The sequence below is a fragment of the Peromyscus maniculatus genome, chromosome 8 (genome assembly GCF_049852395.1).
Source record: "Peromyscus maniculatus bairdii isolate BWxNUB_F1_BW_parent chromosome 8, HU_Pman_BW_mat_3.1, whole genome shotgun sequence".
Lineage (NCBI taxonomy): Eukaryota > Metazoa > Chordata > Mammalia > Rodentia > Cricetidae > Peromyscus > Peromyscus maniculatus.
Window position 1 is genome coordinate 74,607,501 of NC_134859.1, and position 18,475 is coordinate 74,625,975.

Genomic DNA, 18,475 nt, shown 5'->3' on the forward strand with positions numbered 1-18,475 from the left:
TTGCAGTTTGCTCACGTCTCTGGGTCATCTTCTTATTTACTTTGGATTTGAGGTTTTGTCTGTTTCTCTCCATCTGGATTTTCTGTGCTGATTCTGAAGGTAGCTTTGAGGAACTGGGATAAAAAAGAAATTAGAGCTGCTGACAGTGTTATTGTTAATGCTCAGCCCACAGCCTTTGGTGTACTCAGTAAACCTGTGTGTGTGTGTGTGTGTGTGTGTGTGTGAGAGAGAGAGAGAGAGAGAGAGAGAGAGAGAGAGAGAGATCACTGCCCTGTGGTGTACTCAGTAAATGTGTGTGTATGTGAGTGAGTGATTGAGAGACAGAGAGAGACAGAGACAGGATGTTCAGCATCAGTGTCCATCCTGGGCTGAGCCTCCAGCTCACTGACTTGCTGAGGATGAGCCGGAGTGTCCTTCCTTTCATCTGAGACAACTAGAATTTCCCCCACTTGATGGGAAAAGTGGTTATTGGATCTTTGAAGAAATCCGTCCCTCTAGAAGAGCACGGGCACTAAAGCAGACAGATCAGGTTTGCTCAGTCAGCATTGCTGCTGTTCATGGCGGACGGAGAGTGGTCACTTGAAAGCACGTGCTAGATCCGATTTATGCAACAGAATCACAGAATACAGACTCCATACGGTCGTGTATAAGGAAGCGCTGAGGCATGCTATCTGACTGGCTCAGTGCTCTGGTTAATTCTGAGGTCACGACGTACTGAATGCAATGGGGAAGGAACAGAGGAAGCCTCCAATTTTCTTCATGAATGTAGACTGCCTTTTGAGACGTGATCAATCTTGACTTTTGGCTTCCCGCCCTGGTTGCTTTTCTTCTGGGTAGAGTGGAGAAAATACCTGGGATGGTTTTGTCCCTCCAGCCACTGTCATCCAGGTTTACTGTCCAGCAGAATCAGTTTTAGAAGGTTTACTAAAATGCAGCCAGTGAACCTCCCCTCAAGGATGTCTGACATGGTGTGTCTGATGTAGCACCTGAAACTTGCTCTTCTGAAAACTGCCCAGGTGGTGTTGGTGTTTCTGGTCTACATCTTAAGAAATGCTGCTCGGGGCTACTTCCTGCCTTATAGTCATTGTGACATTAACCGTTTCAGCTGTCATCACATGGCCAGAACAGCCAAACAAAGTTTAAGTCAAGACTGGCTTTAATATTTCGTAAGTGACCACTCGGTTGTGGGAGATTTCGTCTTGCTTGCAGAGACAAGATGCAGCTGAAAGGTCGCGTGCCTGAGGCTAGACCAGCTGCCTGCCTACCACCACCAGGCATTAAATGTTTTTCCTGACTTGGAAACAGCAGGTAGCAGGTGGGAACTTGCTTGAGGAAAAAATGTTCACTAGTCTACAGAACTGGCAATGTGGCAGAGAGAAGCACCAGTCCTTGCTCAGTTTCTTGGTCATCTTCAGAGAGGAGGTTTCCAGTTTGCCCTGCCTTCAGGAGTTTTCACTTTTCTGTTTCACTTTCCTGAGCTAGTGAACTCCTTAGCCTGTGCATTAGGTTATATTAAAACCAACCAGAAGGCCGGGCATGGTGGCGCGTACCTGTAACCTTAGCACTCGCGAGTTCCCGGTCAGCTTGGTCCACATAGAGTTCCAGAATAGCCAGAGCTACTCGGGGAGACCCAGGTTCAAAAACTATTTGGGGCCAGGGAGAAGGCTCAGTGGGTAAAGGCACTTGATGTTCAATATTATAAGCCCCCTGGGTCCTGTCCCCAGAACCCTCATGAAGGAAGAGGGAGAAGACTGATCCGCAAAGTTGTTCTCTGACCTCCACATGAGCACCATGATATGTGAGCTCGCTCTCTCTCTCTCTCTCTCTCTCTCTCTCTCTCTCTCTCTCTCTCTCTCTCTCTCTCTCTCTCTCACACACACACACACACACACACACACACACACACACACACACACACACACATTCATCATCATCAAAATCAATTACATTAAAATTTTAAAATAAGAAAGAAAAGCCGAGCCTGTCCGAGTCACACTGTGGTACAGCAGGGAACAGTGTCATCCCTCCGAACTTCCGGTGGTGAAACCAGCTCAGGTGAACCAAGAACCAGCCACAAACTCCTTCTCTGGCATTTTTTTTTTCTCCTGAGCATGTTCATATATTCATTTTAGCGTTTACAGTGCTCCGTCCTGCTGCCAGTCTGAAGATAGAAACAGTGTTTGCAAACTCATACCTTCAACTCATTCACTCAAACTCTTGATTCTTTGTTGTTGTTGAGACACCACTATGCAGTCCAGGTTGGCCTAGAACTCACCATGTAGCCCAGATAGCCCGGGCTGACCTCGAACTCACAACCCTCCTGCTTCACCCTCCTGAGTCCTGGCGTTTTAAGTGTGAATCACCATGCCTGGCTCAAACTCCCCTTCTCATTTCCAGCCACCCACCAGGTTAAAGTGGTCATCTCCTGTTCAGTGTCTTCAAGACGGACGAAGCTTTTCCCTGTCCAAAGCTGGCTTCCACTTTCAGTTTCCCCCTTCGTTAAGGAACATCTTTTGTTTTTCTCTGGAAACACGGAACGCTTCACGAATGTGCACGTCATCCTTGCGCAGGGGCCATGCTCACCTTCTCTGCATTGGTCCAGTTTTAGTAGATGAGCTACTGGAGTGAGCGCAAACATCGCCCCCACCAAGTTCTCAGGTTTAGAACATCAGCTCCTCCCTCTCCTTCATCCCTAGAGTCCAGTCTGTCAGCAAATACTTTCAGCACTTCCTCCATCACGTCTGATTCACCCTTAGAACTGCCAGAGGTCAAGCCCTCAGGGAGCCAGGCCGGGTTCCTGGGATGGTCATTTTGTTCCCCCATCCCCCACCCCCACCACCAGTTTTTCTTCATTCCACTATTTTTTTTTATCTTCAGAGTAACAATAGCAAGGGTTCTTTGTTGTTTTGTTTGTTTGTTTGTTTGTTTGTTTGTTTGTTTGTTTGGGACAGAATTTTGCTGAATGTCCCCAGGCTAGCCTTGAACCCATTATGTTGCTTAGGCTGGCCTCCAGCTCATGATCACTCTTGCTGCCTCAGCCTGCAGAGTGCTGGGATCGCAGGCATGAGCCACAACATCCTACACAATACTGTTTTGATAATAAGCGCCTCTTGTTCAGCAGTTTAGGGTTAGTCTTTTCCTCACATGGGAGGACAAACTCGTGATTCTTTTTCTTCCCCCAACTCTTCCCAGGTCCTCCCCACCTCCCCAATTTCTTGCCCTCTCTCTTTCTCTTTCTTTAAAAAACAAATAAAAAACAAAAACCCAAGAAACACCCAAAACACCCACAAAAATGGAAACCAAAATATACAAGCAAAAGACCAATAGGACAAAAAAAAGGCCCAAATAAAGCAAAATGAGACAAAAAGTCTACAAAAAATACCATTCAATTCATTTTGTGCTGGCCAATTACTGAGCGTGGGGCCTGCTTTGACGTGTGGTTGATCCACCCAGCGAGACTCCCTTGGAGAAAACGAACTTTTCCCTGGCAAGCAGTTGTTCATTACACACAGCTTCTCAGTTAGGGGTGGGAGCCCTCGTCTACTTCTTCCTCTCAGAGCTGGGCCCCCATTCGGCTTGAACCCGGGCAGGCTGTGGGCATGCTACCACAGGCCGTGGGTCCCTGTGGGCAGCAGCCCTGCTGTATCGGGAAGACACTGTTTCCTTGGAGTCCTCCCTCACCTCTGGTTCTTACAATCTTTCCGCCTCCTCTTCCACACAGATCCTGGGCCCTGAGGGGAGGGCTTTGATGAAGACATCCCATTTAGGATGGCGTGCTCCGGAGTCTCTGACTCTGCACAGCAAACTCTCTCTCTTCACATTCAAGTAGCCGTCATAGTGGTGGCCCTCTCTCAGCTCTCCAAACTCTAGAAATTACTTATTATTCATTCTTATTACTACTGAGTGTGTGTGTGTGTGTGTGTGTGTGTGTGTGTGAATGTGTGTGTATGACTGTGAGAGTGTGTGAGTAATTGTGAGAATATGTGAGTGTGTGTGTGTGTGTATGACTGTGTGTGAGTAATTGTGAGAATATGTGAGTGTGTGTGTGTGTGTGTGTGTGAATGTGTGTGTATGACTGTGAGAGTGTGTGAGTAATTGTGAGAATATGTGAGTGAGTGTGTGTGTGTGTGTGTGTGTGTGTGTGTGTGTGTGTGTGTGTGCAGATGTACACATACCACAGCAGGTGTGTGGAGGTCAGAGGACAGCTTGGGAGTCAGTTCTCTCTTTCCACCTGAGGACTCTGGGAATCAGGCTCAGGTAGTCAGGCCTGCATGGCAAATGGCTTTACCTGCTAAGCCGTCTCAGAGGTCTAGCTAAGACGCTGTCAGATCTGGTTTTCAGTCAGACAAGTCTCCCTGTTCTTTGAAGACCTGAGAGAAACAGACCACGAAGTCACTTCCCTCACCTAGTTCTTCATTTCATCTCAAGGCTGAAACTAAGAAGTTCCAAAACACACATTTGAAAGGTGTCCATAGACCAGATCCTGCTTTTTTCTTTTCCCCCAACATGGCTATTTTTTCTCCTATCCAAACCCTGCCCTCTTTAAGAGCTATTTGAAGGCCCTCACAGTCCACAGGGCCTATTGACTGCACCAGAGTGTAGTACTGGATAACATACCCCTTCACATAAGCATTGGCCTTGAGTGTCGTACGTGGTCTCCTCAAGGAGACTGTGGTTCCTGAGTGCAACCCAGCATAATTTGAGGAAGACAGTAGTTGCTCATCAAATGCTTGCTAAATTTATAAGAGGCCATAGTTCGGTACCATTCTGATGCATTCACAAGGGACGTCTCTATGCATGTCTGCCCACTCTAGTGCTCAGGGGTCACATCAAGGGATTCCCCGTATCTTGACAAAGAACTCCATGCACCACTGATCCTCCCAGGGTTTGGAGGAAAATGTGGCCGCTATTATTTTGGGGAGAAAGGCAGCTTCAGACCCAGGTCTGATAATGCCCAGGCCTGGTAGTGGCTCAGTGACAGACCTTAGTTAATTGTTTAGCTAGGAAGGGGGATTGAGCCTTTGAAGTGTTCCAGCTAGGTGTTGGCTTAGCAATTAGATCCGCTGCTGTTCTCTGAGGCCGGCCTACCTGAGGACATTGGCACAGTCTGGTGACTGGGAGTCAGCCTTCACCCTAAGAGCTCGTTCACAGGCATCCACACAGGGGTACCCACCCGAGCAGAGAACAAACACCGAGAAGAGCAAGGAAAGTGCCCTCGGTGTGGTCACAGTGTCAACAGACGTGGCAGATAAGGCGGCGTTTATGAAGCAGGGATGTCGTGGGGGAGGGGCGTCGATGCACCTGTGGTTGATGATTCAGGAACTTGGTGCCACATTATATGGCACTGGGAGGCCACCTTATGTTCCAGCCACTCCATGATGGCTGATGTCATCTAATTACCCACTTGTTAACTGGGCCAAGAGGAAAGTATTGGAAGAAGGCCAGAGGAAGGTAGACTCATGTCTTCACTGAGCCACCAGCAGACACATGAACTACATGGCTGTTAGAGGCTTCCCTCCTTGTGGGTGGAGTCCTTGTCAGCCTGATAGAGGTTGATTCCCAACACAGGTGTCGTGGGATTTGTCTTGCTCATTTCTATGACAAGTATGTTCAAATTTAAATGCATTCAAATGGGGGAGACTAACTGGAGAGACGGCTCAGTAGTTACAGGCACTTGTTGCTATTCTAGAGGACTGGGTTCGGTACCCAAACCCTACATGGTTGTTCATAACCATCCAAACTCCAGTTCCAGGGGACCCGATGTCCTCTTCTGACTTTCATGGGCACCAGACACACACATAGTACACATACGTGTATGCAAGCAGAACACTCATACACATAAGTAAATCTAAAAAACAATAATTGTGAATGTATTCAGATGGAGCTGGGGAGATGGCTGGGTTGGGAAAAAGACTCCCCACCAGTGTAGGAACCTGAATGTGGGTCCCACACCCAGGTGAAAAGCTGGATGCAGCAGCATGCATCTGGAAGTCAGCACCGGAAGGTGAGGTGTAGGAAGGAGCTGAGAGAGGTAAGTTCTCGGAGCTCACTGAAAGCCAGTCTAGCTCCAGATTCAGTGAGAAATGTTGTTTCAAAAAATAAGGTGGTGAGTAACCAAGGAAGAGACCCAACATTGACCTCTGACCTTGACACACAAAGTAAAGTAAAGTAGAAGTATGCAGATGGGTTTCTGTGGCTCACCCAGTAGCCAGTTTACTGTGTCTTAAGTAGGAAGAAGGTCTGGACAGTTCCTGTTGGCTGAAGTAGGAATGGATTTAGTCCCAGGCTCCCTGAGCTTCTCTTTCAGTGTCTGCTATTTTAAAAAGTGCTTGTGTGTCATTCAGACAAACACACTCTTGGGAGACCGAAATCCCAAGCTTTTAATGTCAATAAAGCATACATTTATGGATCGTTCTGTTAAGACATTGTGCTTTGTGAGCTATGAAGACAGCCTTCCCTGAAATTATACTCTCATGTAATTCAGAAAACAAAAATTATTATATACTAGAAGGACACAACCAGACGTTTGGGGCATTTCTTTAAAGAAGAGATTTTCCAGGAAAGAAGCGGTACGCGCACGTATCTGTGAAGGCTGAGTTGGATGGATTTGCGTGTGTTCTAGAATGGTAAGGATGCCTCTTCCAAGAGATTGGGAGAGATGTAACGCTATTTGTTTTGGACAGCCAGTGCATTTAGGAGAGAAATGGGCTTGCCCCTGGCAAGATGAGTAGAAATACTTCGTGTTGATTCTCTGTGTGGGAATGGCTAGGATTTTAAATGTGTGATTTCATCTCTACACCAATCTTTTTAGACATTGTCCTCTTTTAAAATATATTACTACTAGCGTTTTGTTTTGTTTTGGTTGTTGTTATTGTTTGAGACAGGGCTTCTCTGTGTAACAGTCCTGGCTGTCCTGGAACTAACTCTATAGTCCAGGCTGGCCTCGAACTCACTGAGATCCACCTGCTTCTGCCTCCCAAGTGCTGAGATTAAAGGTGTGTGCCACCACCGCCCGGCCATTTATTATTATTATTACAGGCCAGGAACTCACTATGTAGAGTAGGCTGGCCTTGAACTCACAGAGCTCCACCTGCTTCTTTCTCTTCCATGCTGGGATTAAAGGCTCGCACCAGCACATCTAACCGATTAACTGTATTTTTAATTGTCTGTATGTGTTTGGGCACGTGGATGTGAGTGTGGATGCCCTCTGAGAGCAGAGCACTGGATCTCCCTTGAGCTGGGTGAGCTGTCCAACACCAGCCTTAGGTCAGACTCTGCAGGAGCAATCCACACCCCTTAACTGTCAGAACATCTCTCTAGCCCTGTTTTCCCATTTTCTGCTAAAGATTCAGATGAGACAGATCACTCACATCTTACAAGTGCCGGCACTGAAATGCAAAACCAAGTTACTAAATCCAAAGGCTGTATAACATACCTCCATTTGATAGGCCAAGGAGTCTGGATTTAATTCAGAAGATTGTTGGTATCTGAACAGAACAATGATATGATTAACATTTTGTTTAGGAATATTGTTCTACCAGGATTCACAGAGAGAGTTAGGATGATGAGAGGCTAGTTAGAAGTCTGCTTTAATGCCTCTAATGCCAGGGACAGAGAAGGTAGTTTTCTAAGACTAGTTATTAGATACAGCAAGGATTCATAGTGACTCTGGGTGTGGTGACCCTAACAAAGTCAGATAAGAAGGGCTATTGGCGCCAGGTGGTGGTGGCGGCGGCGGTGGTGCACACCTTTAATCCCAGGACTCAGGAGGCAGAGGCAAATAAGTCTCTGAGTTCGAGACCAACCTGGTCTACAGAGTGAGTTCCAGGACACCCAGGGCTATGCAGAGAAACCTTGTCTCAAAAAACAAAACAACAATGCCGGGTGTGGGTGGTGCACGCCTTTAATCCTAGCACTCAGGAGCAGAGGCAGGTGGATCTCTGTGAGTTCAAGACCAGCCTAGTCTATAGAGCAAGTTCTAGGATAGGCTCCAAAGCTGCACAGAGAAACCCTGTCTCAGGAAAAACAAAACAAAACAATAATAACAACAAAAATGGTTATTAGCTTAGGGTTGCATGCTGCAGAAGGTGATATTTGGTTCCATATATTTGAGTTTGGGGTACCATTAAGGCAACAAATAAATGATGTCTAATGGGCCTATGAAAGACCAGGCCAGTTTGACTTCAGAGACCTGATTTAGGAATTATCTGGAAATACTGGAGTGTATAGGAACTCCAGAAGAGAGGGCATAGAGATGAGAGAATATGTTCTTAGGAAATGTGTATGTATTAGACGAGCGGCAAAGGAAGAAAAGAAAGGAAACCATAGCAAATGGGGGGCAGTCAGAAGAGAAAGAGGTGCTAGCTAGCGGAGCCGCCTGTCACAGTGAGTCAGGGCAGAGCCCTTTTCTTGAGAAACAAAGGACACGATTAAATGCAGACACTTTCTTTGTTCTCCATTCTCAGCCCCGTTTATGGAGGCAGTTAGTCAATCAAGAGGACTGTTTTCCTATTAAAGACGTATTTAGTCGCCACACTTTTAATTTAAGCTAGTGAGAACTCTCTATTTTATTGCCAACAAATGAACATGATAATGCCCTGGCGTTTATCAAGTCGTTGGAGACTAGTTGGTCTTTGGGTCTCTCTCCCCCTCCAAGAAAACCCTTGTAAAGATTTTGGCTCTTTTACGGCACACTTCCTCCTGAGGGCCACCAAGTCTCCATCAGCTGGAGTCTGTGAAGTCTGTGGCCAGGGTTCAGGCCACAGGCTCAGCACCCTCGTGTTGTCTTGAGTTACCTGCTTTGTGAAGTGGGTAATGCTAATGCTAATGAGAAGAGAATAAAACAGCTAATGAAGGATTATAAAACACTTTGCAAGTATAAAAGCGACATCAAAGCGAAATAATCATCTTAATTTAGGGTAAAGAGTTCCATTAGCCAGTGGGAAGAGGGAGTGATGCTGTGGACCTTGATAACCGTGCAGATCAAAAGTGCTGTATCGATCCGAGCTGCCCTGTGACCTCTCCAGCGTAGGAATTTGGCTCCCCTCCCTGGTTCTCCAACACTGCTCTTACCCACTCAGTGTGCCCACGGCAGTTCTCTGAGTCTCCTGACCAATGGCAACAGGAACTTGTATGCAGTGCCAACTTGGTAACCGAGAGGAGTCTTCTTCCATTTATCAGCACTTACTATCTTTTCAGTGTCCCGTAACTGTCCGTGCCCAGCAATTAGGAAATGACAAAGAGCTCATAGTCTACAAAGGCCGAGCCAAGGGATGTTTGGAATAGTTGAACATACGTGTGCCTTTGGGGTGAGGTAGCCTGCAGACACCCTCAGGGACGGAGCAGGCTGGAAGCTGATCGGGAGCCTCCCAGGAAGCTGAAACAAAGAACAGTAGTGGTCATCATGGGCTTCATATGTATTGACTTTTTCGAGTATAAAGGATAGAGAAAAGAAATTAACGCATCTCTCAGAAGGAAGCAAAAAGATCTACTCAGAAAACAATACAGAATAGTACTGGGACTGAAATGACTCTGAATGTTCCCAGAACTTCTCTGTGCAGACCACTGGGCCTGATGGTCATAAAATCTAGGTAAGGAATGAAGTTCACTGGGAATATTCAGCCAACTATAAAGCTAACCAGTCCCCATGAGAGCAAGCGCTTCTTCGGGGCACGTGAAAGGGATGTTTTCTTCCCTTTTTTTCTTTTTTGGTTTTTCTAGACAGGGATTCTCTGTGTAGCTCTGGCTGTCCTGGAACTCACTCTGTAGACCAGGCTGGCTTCAAACTCACAGAGATCCGCCTGCCTCTGCCTCCACATCAGGGCCCCAGATGACAAGAGAGCATATTCCCAAAGCCATGAAGGAGAGGACAAATTAGTCTGTGCATATGTTCCACAGTCCTCGATGTGCAGTTCTGTGAATGTGCATTCCCCGTGCTAGTGATATGTGGCTTTAAGACCTTGTTTGTACGAATGCACATACTGGGCTGTGGTAAACTTATAACTGACTTTGTCCTCGGTGCGCAGAGCTTTTCCTTTGGCGGGGGAGGGGGGTAGAGGAATGGGGACTTGGAATGTTTCTTGATTCCCCGAACTGATTCTAAGGATTTCTCTGGAAAAGGTGAGTCTTCTTTAGCGTCATAGAGGAGGCTTAGGCATGATGGGTAAAAGGAAGGATGAGAATTTCCCCTTTTTATAAGGTCAAACATCTGTGACTTGGAGTTTATAGGGCATATGTAGTGCTAGACATCATGCACGTGCTTGTATCCCAGCACTGGGGGTGTGTGGGGGGGGGAGAGCAGGGTCAGATGCCACTGTGGAGTGTTGGGGAGATTTGTACAAGGTTTCTGAAGAGAACGCAGGAATCTGAAAATAGTTATTCCCTGATCAAATGAAAATGCAGTCACCAAACAGATCCCCTGTTTGCTTGTTAAAATGTGACTTAGCGTTCATTCCCGGACTCCTGCTTGTGCTTGGCATTATGCAGGCCAAGAGGAGACCGTAACTCTGACACTAAGGAGCTCAGGATGTACTTTGCAGGAAGGAGAACATGACTAACATTTTATTGAGCACCTACTATAATCAGGTACTCTCCTAGAGGAAGTGACTAAAGGGAGGGGCCGTGATGGAATGCTGATTAATACTAATAGTCACTTCAGGATTTTGAATAGGGCTGGGGAGGCGGAGTGGTTAAGAGCATGTACTTTTAGAGGACCCAAGTTCAATTTTTCAGCATCCATCCAGGTGGTTTGTAATCTCCTACAACCCCAGCTCCAGGAGATCGAAAGACTTCTGTTCTCCAAGAATTTTAAATAGATGGATCCAGGGAAGTAAGTAGGAAAGTGCTTACATCTAGGGACTAAGAGCCAGTTAGAGAAAGACCCTGTTTAGAGGAGTTGGGGCAAAAAGCGTTGTAAGATTAAATTTGTCCCCTGGTCTGTAGAGTAAGGAGATCGGGAAAAGTCTGTGGGAAGACAAACAAAAAGGAATTTGCCAGGCATGGTGGCGCACGCCTTTAACCCCAGCACTCGGGAGGCAGAGGCAGGCAGAGCTCTGTGAGTTTGAGGCCGGCCTGGTCAACAGAGGGAGTTCCAGAACAGCCAGGATTACACAGAGAATCCCTGTCTCAAAAGACAAGAAAGAGGCCGGGCGGTGGTGGCGCACGCCTTTAATCCCAGCACTTGGGAGGCAGAGGCAGGCGGATCTCTGTGAGTTCGAGGCCAGCCTGGGCTACCAAGTGAGTTCCAGGAAAGGCGCAAAGCTACACAGAGAAACCCTGTCTCGAAAAACCAAAAAAAAAAAAAAAAAAAGACAAGAAAGAAAAAGAAAAGAAAAAAGAAAAAGAAAGGAAGGAAGGAAGAGAAAAGAAGGGGGCTGATGAGATGGCTTGGTGGTTAAGAACACTAGCTACTCTTGTAGAGGTCCCGGGTTCAGCTCCCAGCACCCGCATGTCTCGTCCTCACAACTGCCTGTAACTCCAGGGGGGATCTGACTTCCTCACACAAATATGCAGGCAAAACACCAATGCACATGTAATAAAAATAAAAAATAAATTATTTAAAAAAAGAAAGAAAAGAAAAAGGAATTTAGTATACAACAAAACTTTCTCATTATACAAAAGAAAGAAAGAAAGAAAGAAAAAGAAAGAGAGAGAGAAAGAAAGAAAGAAAGAAAGAAAGAAAGAAAGAAAGAAAGAAAGAAAGAAAGAAAGAAAGAAAGAAAAAGAAAGAAAGAAAGAAAAAGAAAAAGATATATGGGTAAGCATCTCTGGTTCACCCTGCATGCAGGTTCTGAGAGGCCAGAAAAAGGGCACCAGCTCCTCTGGAACTGGAATTGGCCTGTCAAGTGCTTATTTAGCCACCGTCTGGTGCTGGGAACTGAGCCCAGGTCCTCTGCAAGAGCGGCCAGTGCCCTGACTGCCATGCCAGCTCTCCAGCCCCCACATGTACTTCTGTACACACGAGTTAAGGACATATTTTTGGGGGTCAGAGAGATGGCTCAGTGGTTAAGAGCACTCACTGCTCTTCCAGAGGTCCTGAGTTCAATTCCCAGTTCACAACCGTCTGTAATGAGATCTGGTGCCCTCTTCTGGCCTGCAGTCATACATGCTGTATACATAATAAATAAATAAATCTTAAAAAAAAAAACAAAAAACAAAAAACACAGCCTGGCGGTGGTGGTGCACGCCTTTAATCTCAGCACTCGGGAGGCAGAGCCAGGCGGATCTCTGTAAGTTCGAGGCCAGCCTGGGCTACCAAGTGAGTTCCAGGAAAAGGTGCAAAGCTGCACAGAGAAACCCTGTCTCGAAAAACAAAACAAAACAAAAAACAAACAGACAAAACCTACAGGGCTGGAGAGATGTCTCAAAGATTAAGAGCCAGGTTCAATTCCCAGGACCAAGCAGCCCACAAGGCACCCGTGGCTCTAGCTCCAAAGGGGGTTTAACACCCCTGGCCTCTGTGAGCACTCATACACACACACACACACACACACACACACACACACACACACACACACACACACATTTTCAAAACAGCTATCTTAGGGGTTGATAAATAAGTAAAAACGTCTTATATATGTTACTTTGAGTTCCTGAGCGCTGCAGAGAAGTTATTCGATGTCATTGAAATGTTCAGAAGATGGAAACACTAGCTGGTATGAATGCTATGATACATGCCAGAGACCCTATGACATGCTGAACCTCAGTGGCATCCACACCCCAGGCTTTCCCCACACCATCTCACTTTCTTCTTTATTCTCTGCCTAGAAGGTTGGTTATTCTGTGAGTGGGAATAAAACAGCTACTCTCCTGTTGCATCCACGCAGCTGCCAGCAGTCTGTTTGCCTTGTTCTTTGCTGGCAAATCATTAAACAGTCCCCCCAAAGCAGGCCTCCTCCCCAGGGCCACCCCATGGACAAGGAATCAGAGCTGTGGTCAAAGGCTGTCAGAAGTCCTGCTGGAGCTTTTGGTCTGTTTCCAGCACGAGCCTTTCTTGGCTATTGCCTCTTTGGCCTGGTGTTAGCCCCCCACCCCACCCCCCATAGCTTCTGAGGATAGACTGAGCATCCGAGTTGGCTGGCGACTTGAATAATTTTATCTGCTTCCTCCTGATGTAATTTCTAAGGACAACCACCCTGTGTTCCATCTATTGTTTCTTTATTGAAGCACAGACCCATCCCTCACAGTTTTTCCGTTGTGAATGTGAATGTGATCCATTTTAACAGCCCAGGAGCCAGGGGCTGGGATCATCCAAGCAAACCAGAGCCTCACCCTCCCCACTCGCCGCCGTGGGGCATTTAAAGCCTGGGCTGAGGAGACTCAGGTGAGCGGGCCCTTTTGGAGACGACATCTGCTCTTGTGGAGCTTTGCAGCTGCAGAGCAAGCCGGCTGTGGGAGACAGCGGCATGGAGCAGGGTTAGCAGGACAACTCCAAGTTCCCTGGGTTCGGAGCCGGAGACTAGGGTCAAAGACCTGACCGTGTGTGCAGTTGACCGGTTGACGTTGGGCCTTTCCCACGCTTGCATTGAAGTCATCAACCAGCGGTGTTGACTGGCTCTGCTGGTAGTTCCCATGAGCCTCTGGCACATTTAAATAAATACTCTAGTTTCCTTAGACTTCATTCTTTTGTTCTTTTCCTTCTTTCTTCTTCTTTTTTATTTTTTTATTTTTGTCTTCTCAAGACAGGATTTCTCTGTGTAGCCATGGCTGTCCTGGAACTCCCAGAGATATGCCTCCCCTGCCTCTGCCCTCTGCCTCTGCCCCTGCTTCTGCCAACCGAATCCTAGGGTTAAAGGTGCTCACCATCACGCTCTGCTCTTTTGGTATTTTCATAAGAACTGTCTGGCTTTAGTCTTGGGCCTTTTAAACTTCAAAGTCTTAACCTCAGTGATGATTTGGAACAAACATTACCTGCTTCTATCAGGCTTCTAAATTCCTACCATCTTGGACATGAGTTTGGCCAGAATAGAAACAGTGAAGACATAAGACAGAACATGCCAAAGCTATAATAGTTTATTGGGTTAAGTGTAAAAGGACAATTAGTTAACTCCCTGCGGAAGGAGGTAAGGCCCTGCCCCAGAAGGACCTTGGGGAAACTTACAGAATGCTCATCTTGGAAATGAGACGATTAGGGCTATCATCCCGAAAACCAGCCATCTGTCTAAGCCCTTCTCTGCAAAGATCTTCTTGGGATAAGAGTTGAATAGACCTGGCAGGCCTCAGTGGTGCTTTCTGTACAGTGGAGCCACAGGACAGTTTCAGAACTCAGGTGATCAGCAGGGCCTCCTAGAATTCTTGGAGGTTAAGCCCTGAGTACTTCACCTGGTGAAGACAGGTATCCATGTCACATGACTAGGGTGTCTCCTAGTGTGTGTGTGTGTGTGTGTGTGTGTGTGTGTGTGTGTGTGTGTTGAAAAAAGGTCTTACTGTGTAGCCCAGACTGGCCTCAAATCTAACCATGCTTCTTGCCTCAGTCCTCAAGTGCCCAGCATCATTTAAGAGATTAACCTTTGTTTGTTTTTCAAGACAGAGTTTCTCTGAATAATAGTCCTGGCTGTCCTGGAACTCACTCTGTAGACCAGGCTGGCCTCGAACTCACAGAGATCTGTCAGGCTCTGCCTCCCAAGTGCTGGAATCAAAGGTGTGCTCTACCACCACCTGGCTGATTTAACCTTTGTGAGCCTCAGATTTTTGGTGTTCTTTCTCATCCTTCCTTCCTAAGGTACTTGTTGTAACCACTGATCCTTGATGGTCCCTCTTCTTTACTCATACTCTGTGAGTAACTTCCTAGTGCCCCTGAACCTGGGGTCATTCCTACCAGGGGGATAGGATAGTGTGAGAAATGGGATCCGCAGTTTGCCACTGTGCCGACATCAGAACGCACTTACAGAACCTACGTGGTTACCCAACCAGGCCCTTGAGGTAGATTCTTTTCTTCTTCCTCTTCCTCCTTCTCTTCCTCTTCCTCCTCCTCCTCCTCTCCCCCTCTCCCCCCCCCCCCTCTCTCTCTGTTGTGTTTTCTGACGAGGTCTCATGTAGCACAAGCTGGTTCTCAAGCTCACTATGCAGCTGAGCCAGGCCTTGAACTCTTGATTTTCTTGCCTTTGTCTCCCGGCGTGTCCCCACACCCAGCCTGTGGATAAGGCATTGGAGAGGAGTTGTCTGGGGGATGTTGTTGTTGTTTTGAGACAAGGCCTTACCACAACCCACTGCCTTGACCTCTATGAAGCCAAGAATGACTCTGAGTTGATCACCCTGCCTCCCTCTGCCGCCCCGAGTCCTGGGATTACAGGCGTGTGCCACCGTGTTTTGTTTTATTTGGTACTGGGGATCCAGCCTAAGGCTTTGCGTGTGCTAGGTATGAACTCTGTCACTCTGTCAGCTGAGCTACAAAACCAGCCCCTTGTGTGGGGGTTTGAACAGGATCTCTGTAGCCCAGACTGGCCTGGGACTCATGGTTATCCTCCTGCCTCAGCCTAGCAGTTAAAGGGTTAGAGGTGTACTTGAATGGCCTCTTTCTAGGGACAAGGGGTTTTTCCATTTTTTTTTTTTTTTTTTTTTTAAATAGCGTATGATCAGGGAGCTTTTTGAGACAGGGTCTCACTATGTAGCTCTAGCTGGCTTGAAAGTCACTATGTAGACCGGGCTGGCCTCAAACTTGTGACATTCCTCCTGCCTTTGCCTCCTGAGTGCGGGGACCCCAGGGGTGCACCACCATGCCCTGCTCAGCAGGTAAACCCAAGTACAGCCAGCTGCTGTAACATGGCAAGTTTTACAGTAAACGTCCTGTAAGTAGCAGGCGTTCAAACAACGCTTGAGAAACAACCCCAGGGTGTTGAAGGTACACTAGCATGGAGGTTTATCATCAGTGCCAGGCTATGCGTGTATGACGCCTTTCCAACTGCCGGCACAGCCCATTTGTTTCCAGCAGCGTTCCGGGGACCGCCGGAATGGGCTGTGCTCCCCCTCTGTGACCTCCGTTGCAGTCTCACTGGACGGCGCTCACACAGCAGTCATCGATGACGGGAACGCCATGGTGTGGGTGTACGACTGTGTAATGGTATACAAGGTCTGCACGCGAGTGGTGGCTGAGAGTATCATACCCCCCCTCACCCCCCCACCCTCCCACCCCCGCACGCTTTCTTCGCTGATGTCACGGTGATTCTGAAACAACCCCCAGCGGCCAGCTCTTGTTTCTCCTGCTTCTGAATCTTCCAGACAAAGAGGCTAGGGGTGAGGAGACCCCAGGAGACTGTTTTCATGGCATGGGGTGGGGGTGGGGGGTTCTAAGTACTGCATGGAGCTTAGACACCCTCTGAGAAGAGGACAGGTAAATTCTGAAATGGAAGAATGACGTCTTTCCTATGGGGTGAGGGATCATTGCTCTGGTCTAAGCTTGTGGCCTCCGATTTCAGGACACACCTTTGTCACCCCAAGCGAGCAGGGACTCTTCGCTGGAAGAGCATCTCTGTACCAAGTCGCCTTGGTTGTGGTTGGAAGCAAACCGGGCAGTGGTAGCGCACAGCTTTAATCCCAGCACTCGGGAGGCAGAGCCAGGTGGATCTCTGTGAGTTCGAGGCCAGCCTGGGCTACAGAGTGAGTTCCAGGATATCCAAGGCTGCACAGAGAAGCCCTGTCTCAAAAAACCACAATAACTAAGAAAGGACGTTACTGTCAGGAAGAAGCCGAGGCAGAGCTGGAAAGGCGCAGAGGCAGAGGAGCAGATAGACCCAGGTTCCGGCTTGCTAAACTGAGACTCCTAGAAGCAGGGGTGGATTCCGAAGCCTTCTGGCCTGGGGCCTGTACTGCAGCTCCGTGAGGGGCTGTGTGCTCGCTCACACGGGAAGGAGGTGGGCTGATGTGTGTTGTTCATGCCATGTACCTCTCTAGCTGGTATTCCTGGAGGCATGGCGACGCAGACAGGGCAGGGGCTCAGTCCAGGAAAACTCCACCTCTTCAGCTAGAGTTCCATTCTCCTCTTCTGTGAAAAAGCAAGTTTGTTTTTGAGGTAAATATTACTCAAGCCCCAGCAATATTCCCACTCTACCCTCCCAGGTAACAGGAACTACAGACATGTACCACACCAAACTGAAAGCAAGTTTTGAAGATCTCAGATAGGTACAAGCCAGGCTAGGCATTTAGCAATTCATATCTCTTCTATAAACTGTTTGCCAACTGGATTCAAATCCAGTTTATTCCTTCCTGCACTAAAAATATATATATTATTTATGTGTATGGATGTTTTGCCTGCATGTACATATGGGCACTACATGTATGCCTGGTGCCCATGGAGGCCAGAGAGGGAGTCAGATCCCTGGAACTGTAGTTACAGGGCAGTTGTGAGCCACTTGATGTGGGTGCTGGGAATCAAACCCAGGTCCTGTGGAAGAGCAGCCAGTGAGCATCTCTCCAGCCCCATTTTTTTTGAGCTGAGGATCGAACCCAGGGCCTTGGGCTTGCTAGGCAAGCGCTCTACCACTGAGCTAAATCCCCAACCGTCTCCAGCCTCATTTTTCATTCTTTCACCAAACACTGTGTAGGCCTGTGACATGCAAGACCCCAGGCTAGACTTTCTTTGAACTGGGCTTGTCCCTCAGACTTTTCTACTTCCCTAGCCCACTCTAGCACACCCACTCTGGTCTGCCCCCTCGCTCACTAACACCCCTGCTCCGTAGGGAGAGTCTCTCTCCCCACCCATATGATCTTCTTCTGTAGCTTAAAAAAATTACACAATGGCCAGGCGAGCCATCCCAGCACTTGGGAAATGGAGGCATCTGATCATCCAAGGCCAATGTCAACTACAAGATGAGTTTGAAGTCAGCTTAGGCTACGTAAGACCTTGTTTCAAAAAAATAAATAATAAATAAAATAAACCAGATAGTAGTGGCGCACACCTTTAATCCCAGCACTCAGGAGGCAGAGGCGGGCTGATCTCTGAGGCCAGCCTGGTCTACAGAGTGAGTTCCAGGACAGCCAGAGCTACACAAAGAAACCCTGTCTCGAAAAACCGGGAGCCAGGAGCCAGGCCAGCATGCGGGTCTGCTTTTCCCCAAGCAACAAGAGCTTTATTTTATGATGCTGGTGTGTCCTGCTGCCTGAGATAAAAGCCAGGTAGTTCTAAGTTCAAGTAATGGAGGGTGCACTGGTGAGGATGATTATAAAATCTGGAAAGAGGAAATGGGGAGAAGGGCGCCTTTGATGTCTGGCCAGTGCTCCTGATTACAAAGGCAAACCCGGAGCAGCCGGCGGCGGCGGCAGTAAAGTTACCTGGCCAAGGGCTGGGTGAAGGTCTGAGTGGAATCGGAGACCTGAAAGATGATTGCGGCAGAGGTGGGGGGAGGAGAGGGCTGGGAAATGGGAGATAGTGCAGTGGCTTGCAAAAGCCCACGCCCAAGAGGAGGCGACAGATGCCGGAGAGCTAAGACCGGCGTGAAGTACAGAGCTCACTTGAGCCCTGGAATGCCCTTTGTGAGGCCGT

General features: G+C 47.8%; 1 protein-coding gene, 1 long non-coding RNA gene and 1 other non-coding gene across 4 annotated transcripts in view; 1 reads left to right on the forward strand and 2 right to left on the reverse strand.

The window, feature by feature from the left end:
• Positions 1-18,475, forward strand: part of Rnf43 (ring finger protein 43) — a 72,837-nt gene that overhangs the window by 29,339 nt on the left and 25,023 nt on the right. The window lies entirely within an intron of this gene.
• Positions 2,526-2,632, reverse strand: LOC121831859 (U6 spliceosomal RNA). Its single transcript, XR_006075462.1, has one exon. It is a non-coding gene; the product is annotated as a U6 spliceosomal RNA (small nuclear RNA).
• Positions 9,238-18,404, reverse strand: LOC121831406 (uncharacterized). Its single transcript, XR_006074816.2, has 3 exons — positions 18,265-18,404; positions 16,880-16,978; positions 9,238-9,376 (listed from the first exon to the last, which is right to left on the reverse strand). It is a non-coding gene; the product is annotated as an uncharacterized LOC121831406 (long non-coding RNA).